Source organism: Vigna radiata, chromosome 8 (assembly GCF_000741045.1).
Source record: "Vigna radiata var. radiata cultivar VC1973A chromosome 8, Vradiata_ver6, whole genome shotgun sequence".
Taxonomy (NCBI): Eukaryota; Viridiplantae; Streptophyta; class Magnoliopsida; order Fabales; family Fabaceae; genus Vigna; species Vigna radiata.
In genome coordinates, this window is record NC_028358.1 from 30,130,986 (window position 1) to 30,141,181 (window position 10,196).

Here is a 10,196-nt window from a genome sequence, read left to right on the forward strand (position 1 = left end):
GCAAGCAGGAGCATAATTTGTTCTGCTACATAAATGATGAGATAGAAGCTTCCTGAGAACACAAAGTAAAAACATTGGTAGTAATATAAGTAACTTACAGGAGATGGAAAAATTAATGAAGTCAGAGACAAAGCGGAATACAAGTACGAAGTGGACAACTACAGCCACATGTGGTTCTGGCTTTCATGACAGAGGACGGAAACAAGTGTGTATGTACTATTTAGACGAAGAAATATAAATTTAGTTTAAAATATATATTTAGTTCCTCTATTATACATTATTTTTCTAATTTTTTTTTTCTTTTTCTCATCACATCATTCATTATTACGTGACTTTCTTTTCCAATTCCCTTCTCTTTCAACCTGATTTAGCAAGATCCTTGAAATAGTTTAAGAGTAATAGTGATTTTTAAAAAATAAAATATTATAATATTTTTAATAATAAAAAGTTTAAACTATAAATAGATTTTAATAAAGAAAGTTTATTTTTATAAAATAATTTTTTTCTAAATTTTCCCTCTAGATTTTTTTTTTGTCCTCACTCTTCAATTTTGATATCAATACATCTTATTAAAGAACAAGAATCATAAAATTGTTTATAGTGAGGAACTCTACAAAACTATAGATGAAAGAGTTGAACAGGGTATGTTCTCGTTTTGTTCATATAACGTCATTGAATTTACATCTGACAGGTAGACAACAAATGTAAAAATAATGAACGATAATAATTTTGTAATTAAATGGTCAATATTTATGTATGACTTATAAGTGTCCAACGTAAATAAATGTGTTACATCTAACACTTATAGGTTAGACGTAAATTTACAGTTGACGAATATATAATAGATGTAAATTTATGTATGACCTATAAGCGCTAGGCGTAAAAACCATTTTTTTACGTTTGACGCTTACATCTCAAATGTAAATGTATTTAGAAAAACCTACAACATCTATTTCTTCTCACTTTCTCCCTTCTGCGAAGCTACCCTCAACAACGACAAAAGAAGAAATTTGAGGAAAAAAATTACATAAATTTGTCGATTATGAAGGAAACAAACATAAATTTATGTATGTTATTAAGTTAACATATGTAAATTTATGTCTCTCACAATTACATTTGACCTATAACTTAACAAAAAGCCTAAAATAAAATACGTAAAAAAATCTTTTTGTGTTAGCTATGTGAGTTGTAGGGCAATGCATGTGACTCAAGATTACTCTTAGTGAACATGTATTGCTCTATAATCGTGATGTCATGCTTCTAATTGGATTCTTAATCTTGTGGATATAAAGCTCTTAAGATCGATCGTGTGAGAGAAAGGGATTTTCTTTGACATGCTAAGAGAAGAGCTGAATCTAAGAGTGTGAATGAGAATATTATTTCAAAGAGGTTAATCTAAGAGAAATAAAGGTGATGTATTGTTTAAATGTTTTGATTTATTATTTAAATGTTGTGATTTATTGTATGGCATTATTTTTCCTAAGAGGGAAAAGTATGGCAAGTCAATATAGTGTTATGCATTTACTAAGGACACTCATTTGAAGTCATTTTTAACTCTACTAGACTTAAACTCATAAAAAATGAAGTTTAGGTAGTAAAGACTGAAGGAGTTCCTAAAGTTGGTTTTTGGATAAGGGACCTCTTTTATTAAGTTGTAGAGAATTTACCCTGTCACGAGAAAGGAGGAACGAAGCATCACTACTGGTTTGTAACACTCAAGAAATTCATTTTATGTGGCACGTGCTAGGCTTCTAAAGTCAGAGTCAATGTATAAATATGGATAATTGAGTCTGGATTATACTTGTGCATATATGTGCTTCGTTTTGTAATGTATGCAAATTTTATGGTTAAATAAGACTGGTAGATTTTTATTTGATTTCGTTTTATGCAAAAAGTTTATTTTATCTTATGTATACTTAAAGTTATTATTAGCTTATCCTTCTTTGTGGTTGGTTGTTTGTTTTTTTTTTTGCAATTATTATTTTGGTGATGTAAGCAGATAATGTTGCAAGTGGATTAGATAAATCATGGGAAGAGTGTCTCTAATTTAAAAAGCATAGCTTTAATGTAAATGGACCTATTATATATGTATATTGGTGTAGTTGTTTCTTTTGTATTTGAACTCTAGATTCAAAGGATGTTTTTGTTTTGAAAAACTTTCGTACTAAATGTTGGAACTACTCTATATAGATATATTTCATGTAGGTTCTCTATTGCGAAGGCTGGGTAGGCCTCAAATGTGTAAGTGGAATAGCTTTATAAAATATACTTTTTATCTATATTTTAGGTTGTCATAGAAAGTGTTTGTTTTTTTAGTTTCTTCCTAATTAATCTTTTTTATCAATATTTTCTTTGTAATCATATTAAAATATCTTATTACATCTTTAAAAAAACCATATTAAATGATTACCAATTGATTCTAGATTTCTTCAGAATTAAAGTAATTATATATAACTTGTAAGTTGAATAAAAGAATTATATTAAGATTTACAATTACTTATCTATTTTAAAATAATTATATTCTAAGATGAATCACATCACTTAAAAATCACTTTTAATATTAAAATCAATTTTTTTAAGGTTAAAGGATGACTTTCGTTTCCAATTTTATAGGAAAATATCAAATTGGTATTTTTTTTTATATATGTTTCAATTTGGATCCTATTTTGACAAATTTGATGTAATCATGTCATTTTTGTTAGTATTGTACTAACCATGTTAAAAGGTATTACAAATTACTTTGTGATTTATTTATTTTTTTAATAAAAATTTGTCGCATATCAAGTTGACATCGTGTCACATGGTAGTGGTTGTACCATGTGTCACTGTTATAATGATGTTATTGTCTTAGTTTTAATTTGATCCTTTTATTTTTATTTTGCTTCAATTTAATCCCAATTATTTTTAAAATATTGTAATTTTGTCCCTTTCTAAATTGAAATGAAATTTATTATTTGTATAAATGTTATATAGATTTTTTATTAAAGTCTATATTTTTATTAAATATTTTAATTAGATTAAGTTTATTTATATATATATTTTAATGTATTTAAAATTGTTTTAAATTTTAAATTTATTTGTTTTAAATTGTTGTAAAATTGTTACTTTAAACCAACTCAAAATTTGTACAGAATTTACTAAAATTTATGCATTTTAAAAATATACAACTATTTAAAAGGATTAAAAAAGTTGATAAGTTTATTTTATTTTATGAAATGTATTGATAAACAAGTTTAACATATTTGTTAGTTGAAATTAATTTTAAATTTTTTCTATTAACATTACTTTCAATTGACAATTTGAAAATAATTTTAAATAAAATGTAAAATAAAATATAAATATAAATTAACTTAATCTTGTTAAAAATATTTAATAAAAATATTAATTTTAATAATAATATTTGTATAATATTTATATAAAATCAAATTTCATTTCAAATTGGATAGAGATGAATTGTTTAGTTTAAAATAAAATAGAACCGAATTGAGACAAAATAAATATATATAAACCAAATTGAGATTGAGACAATGTCAGGTGGTTTCACAATGACATGTGACACTGTCATTGTCATATCACACTACCATTGTTATGTGACACAAATTCAATTTGACACATGACAAAAATTAATTTTAAAAAAATAAAAGTAAAATTAAATATAAATAAAAAATATGACATCTTTTTAATGTTGTAAGCATAGTATTAATGGAAATGAGCAATAAATTTTCTAAAATAAAAATCAAATTTAGACATAAAAAATGGACCGATTTGAGATTTTCTATAATAATGAGGACTAATAACATGATTTAACTTTTTTTAATGTTAATACAGTGGTAGTTTAATTTTTATGTATAGAATTGTCAAACATTTTCCTTTTTATCTTTATTTAATTTGTTAAGTTTTTTAAAGGAAAAATTAGAATTCTTCTCTTATAAACTAATTACGATGAATTAACTATTTTAATACTACTTGTCAATCTTTTTTAATAAAACATATTATACATATTCAATATTGATCATACTTACAAAAGAACATACGGGGAGATCCACCTATAAAACATATTATACATATTATACATATTTTAACGTATGCTTGTAAGGATTAGAACATATGGGAAGATCCACCTATAGAACATATGGGGAGATCTACTTACAAAAGACTTTCCAACGCTTAAGTTTGTAAGAAAGTTTAGATCTTTTGGATAAAAGAGAGTGAGTATGAGTGTGTTATTTTTGGTGACCATATGTATTTATAGGGTTCCTAAGCCTTATGCCTTATGCGATAAAATAGGTAATACTAATATGATATCAAATAGTATCAAATAAATAAGAACTTATTGTATATATAATAATTAGTGGAATAATTATGATAATGTCTCACCTTACTCAATATACCAACTATTCTGTAAATATGTGATATTAAGAAATATTATGCTGTAATCAAATTACTGAGATTTATTCACAAATACTATATATGAGTATTTGCACCAACAAATATATCTTAGGATATTTTCTAACCTTTTACGTTAGATAAATTGGATGATTTTATTGGGATGTAGCATATTTGTTAGGTCTAATTTGTACAATTTCAATTTGAGATAAATTCATTTAATAGATTTAAATGAATTTGGATAGTTATGGATTGGATTTGACAATTGAAATTTTTTTTCCACCCTTACTTTTGAAGCAAAGAGTGAGTCTTTCTTTTATATATTAGTTATCTAGTTTATTTCTACGTAAGAGACTCCAATAATAATTGAATTTATGTAATATGTGAGGCTATTAACAAGAAAAATAAGATCTCATCTAACTTCTGAATAAATAAATATAGATTTATCTACACATATTATTACCAAACTATTAATAATTTGTAAGCTTAATAGTAAGAAATGAATAGGTGATTTAAATTTTTTCTTTCTCTATTAATAATTTTAGAAAAAAGTTCCTAAAACAATAGAGTTAGAAAATCGAGCTTAGTAAACAATATTAAAGAGTAATGAGAACAAATTCACAAAAATGTCTTGATGAAAATTATTATAAAATATATGTAATTATAGTATTTTTCAACTTTTTAACGTGTCTTTTGAAAAAAAATATATAATGAATAATATCAAAATAAATGCTATAAATCAAGAGGATATTGAAAAGTAATTAAGAAAAACAAATACAAAATAAATTAATTAATTATGGATCACGATATGAATTATTATTTTTTCTTTAACTTAATTAACTAAATGGGCATTGAAAACATTAGGCAATACGTATAATTAATTAATATTGTGTATATTAGATGTATCAAATAAGTGAATATGCTCATATGAGTTGGTAAATTGGGCATTAAGTTAAAAATGAGCTAGTTCAATTCATCTGATTATTTAGTAAGATAAACATTTTGTAATAAAACTCAATTCACCATGGATTAGTAAGTTAGTAGGTTGAATTATTTAAAGATGTTCTCTAATTTTCATTTATTGTATATATTTATTGCAATATAATATAATTAAAGTGAATTCATTCCATTCATTTTTTTTTATAAGAATACAACTAAAGTGTTCACTATTTTACGTAATAGTTAAAAAATTTGAACTATCAATCTTTAGAAAAAAAAAATAAATTGAAAATTCAAATTATTCAAACATTATTAAACCATATTTTAATATTTAAAAAAATAATAAAAGAGTGTTGTTGATGAATTATGGATTCCACATTCAACTCAGCTCGAATTTGTTTAAGATCTATTAAGTGAGTTAAATTCAATCCACATCTAAAAAACTGAACCTTTTCCAATTCATTTAGACTCTAGATTAGAAATTTCAGTTTTACATCTCTAATGTATATACCTGTTTTAAAATTAATGATAATTAATTATTTAACTAATATAATTGGTTTTGTTAAGTACTAATGAATATGTTCTAAAAACATATTTAAAATACTTTTGAAAAACCTTTAAAGTATAAATTAATGTTTTAAGATATGTTCTTTATTCTAAGATAAATGCATGTTCACATTAATCATAAAAGCTATAATCATTCAATATATAGTGTTTCATCATCTAAGTATGAAATCGTTAATAAACTTTCCACCCTTGTTTAGATTATGGAAGGAAACGTGAGAGAGTAAAAGAGAAAAGAGAAGAAAAGAAATAAAATGAAAAATAATATTGTATGAATTTTAAGAAAAAATAACATAAAAAATGGAAGAAAAATAATATGAAATTTATGAATGATATGGTTATTATGATAGAATAATTTTGTATAAATTAATATATTAAAAAATGACTAAAATACAATTATATTAAAAACAAAATATTATTAAATGTTAAAAATTGTTTAAATACGTATTACCAGTCTCATTAAATAGTTTGTCTTGATGCTCCTTATAAAATAAATTATTATTTGATATTCCTTAGTGAAAGTAATTTTATAAAATAATTTGATGTTAAAATCAATTTCAAAAAATATAAATTATTTTTAAAATAAACTTCAAATTAAAATAAAAAATCATTATAAAATCTTGATAAATGATAATAAAAAATTGAAATAAAATATTCTGAAAAGTATTCAAAATTTACATTGGTTATTCTTATCTTAGTTATTTTAAGTATTTATTCTATTATAATAAAAATCATAAACAATAATGAAATAATAAAAAGTTTAATTATATGAAAAAAAATTAAGAATTATCTATTCGATAATACGAATGACATAATTAATTATAGTAAAATGTTGGTTATATTGTAAATATGTTATTACATTTATTTTATATAGTTGTTATATTTTGATATTATATCATGAACAATATGAAAAAGAAACCTCTTCTGCATTTATTTGGTAGATGTAATTATCATATTTTTTCCACATTTAAAAATTAAATTAATATCTTTTTCAAAACTTCCTTCATTTTTTTATCATTTAGTTTTTATATTTTTTAGATAATTTCCTTTAATTAGAAGTAATATTTGTTCTTTTAAATAATTTATTTAAAACAATTGCATATATATTAATACATAACACCGTCCAATTCAAGACATAATTAACTTGAAATAACTTTGCATCACTTAACAAGTAATTCTATTTTTTTAACTGTATTTCAAAATAAATATCCATTGACTTCTAGTTTTCATGAGATTTTATTAACTTCGATATATGGTGTTACCAAACTAATGTTTTCCTCATTGATTCTTTTTGAAATTATGAAAAACATGAACAAGACGAATAACCTTTAAAATGATTCCAGGTTTACAATCTAGTCAGAAGAGATATTGCTTGTTGTGCATATAAAATTCACCAGCATCAGAGACATCAATCTCTGCTACCAAAAACAAAGAACAAAATCTAATAAAATATTTCGAGGAAGAAAACCTAATAAGACATCACAGACATCAATCAGTCCAGCATTTCTTTTCCTTGCAGGTACAAATGGTGATGAAGATCATTGAAGTGAAGAATTATATATGTGTTTTGGTGAATTTAGTGAACTGGTGCAGCTATTGATTGGACCTGATAAATGGTAACAAAATGAGAAGTTTGGAGTAGGTGAACCTTGGGATAACTGATTTGATGGTGAAGATCTGTTGCATGATTAGGTTTGGGTCCCACTCTTGTAGCAGAGAGTGAGTGTGGTAAAACTCTGCTACCAATTTGCTAATAATGGTGAGACATTGGCCCTAACAAGCTCTGAATTTGGTTCTGAGGAATTGGTACAGTGTGATTATTTCGGAGAGACATACGTGGTTATGGTTGGCCAATTACCAATGCTTGTGTTGTGGTAAAGAAAAAACAGAAACAGTTCACAATATTTTGAGTAATGGAAACGTTACCCAAAGGTAGGTTATTCACCACCCGATACATATTTACCTTTTTTAACAATATGATGATATGTTTTTATTCACATAAAATATAAAGATAAAATAATTATAAAAATGTAAATTTTTTTTTTCAAAAAAATAAATAAACAAATAAATAAAGATAAAAATTTAAATGTGTCAAAAAATATTGTTTTTATGATACACCAAAACGTTTGCTTCTTCTTCATAATCATAATTGATAAATAGGTTTAGAAACGTAGATTGTATAATAGAATAAAATAATTGAATGAGTATATTAATTATGTAAGTTATTTTTATTAAAGTTTAAAGAATAATTCTGATTTGTTATTTCAAGGAATAAAATACTATATATATACATACAAAAATCCTATAATCCTTCATCTATTAAAGGACAAACATATGCATAAATATGCACAAATTATAATAATAACTAAAATATAACTAACATAATATTTGATTGCCTAATATTATTTAATAGAATATTTGGCATATCTTAACACCCCCACTCAAGTTGGTGCATAGATATCACAGATTCCCAACTTGAATAGAGATTCATCAAACAATCTTCTTGACACTCCTTTGGTTAGAACATCAGCCAACTGTAACTCTGATCTTACAAAAGGAAAGGAAATTATTCCAGCTTCAGTCTTCTCTTTGATGAAATGTCTATCAATCTCCACATGCTTTGTTCTATCATGTTGAACAAGATTATGAGCAATTGCAATAGCCGAAGTATTGTCACAGTACAAACTCATAGCTTCATTTGGTTTAAATTCCAAATATGATAGCACATTTTTAATCCACAAAAGTTCACATACACCTAGTGCCATGCCTCTGAATTCTGCTTCAGCACTAGATCTTGCTACTACAGGTTGTTTTTTACTCCTCCAAGTTACAAGATTCCCTCCTACAAAAGTAAAGTATCCAGAGGTAGATCTTCTATCATCTTTTGAACCTGCCCAATCTGCATCCGTGTACCCTTCTACCTTTAAGTTTCCATTATTTGAGAACAAAATTCCTTTTCTAGGAGCAGACTTCAAAAATCTCAAAATTCTTTCAACAGCATCCATATGAAGCTTTCGTGGGTCATGCATAAATTGACTAACAACATTCATTGCATAGGTGATATCTGGACGTGTATGGCACAAATNAATCAATTTTCCTACCAGCCTTTGGTATCTTCCTCTGTCTATGCTTGTTGAATTTGAGCATTGAAAGAGTTTATGATTTTGTTCAATTGGTGTATCAACTAGTTTACTCCCAAGCAGCCCAGTTTCTGATAGTAAATCAATAGTACATTTTCTATGGCATAGAAAAATACCATGTTTTGATCTAGCTACTTCAATACCCAAAAAATATTTGAGGTTTCCAAGTTGTTTCATCTCAAATTCAGATGCAAGGTATTGTTGTAAACTAGAAATCTCATCTTGGTCATTTCCTGTAACAATCATGTCATCTACATATATAATCAAAGCTGTAATCTTTCCTTTTCCTCTCTTAAAAAATAAGGTGTGATCAGAGTTACTTGCTCTATAGCCAAAAGCGTTCATAGATTTGGTAAACTTTCCAAACCATGCTCTTGGGGATTGTTTTAATCCATATAGGGCTTTCTTTAATTTGCAAACGTTCATTCCATTTGAATCTGTCATGCGTGGTGGAGAATCCATATAAATTTCTTTTGAAATTTCTCCATGTAGGAAAACATTTTTCACATCAAATTGTAGAAGAGGCCAATCTTGGTTTGCAGCTAGCGATAAAAGTATTCTCACAGTATTGAGCTTGGCTACCGGTGCGAATGTCTCTTGGTAATCTACACCATAAGATTGAGTGTAACCTTTAGCCATAAGTCGTGCTTTATACCTTTCAATAGTTCCATCAGCTTTATGCTTAATTGTAAAGGCCCATTTGCAGCCCACAGTTTTCTTCCCTCTTGGTAAGGACACAAGATCCCAAGTGTTGTTTTTTTCTAGAGCCATCTCCTCAACCATTGCTTCGATCCATCTAGGATCTGCCAAAGCTTCCTGTACATTACTAGGAATAGAAATTGAAGATAATTGAGATACAAATGATGCATATGATTGAGATAACCTGTGAGATGACACATATTTACTAATGGGATGTTTAACTTTGGCTTGGAGGTATGGTTCATATTTAGCTGGAGGTTGACCACGGTTAGAATGAGGTGGAAGATTATATTGAACAGTAGTAGACTCAATGTTTGGTATGCTGGTGGTTTCAGGCAGACAAGAATCAATTTCATCTAAATTAGTATTATTAGAGATAGGATCAGAAGGTACCTCTGAAGAGTCAAGTTGAACCTGTGGAGAAGATTGAGCCAATTGGTTATGATCAGAAGACACTGTATTATCCAG

At 26.1% G+C, this 10,196-nt stretch overlaps 1 pseudogene; it reads right to left on the bottom strand.

Moving 5' to 3' along the window:
* Positions 1 to 7,465: 7,465 nt before the first annotated feature.
* Positions 7,466 to 10,196, bottom strand: part of LOC106770503 — a 9,508-nt pseudogene continuing 6,777 nt past the window's right edge.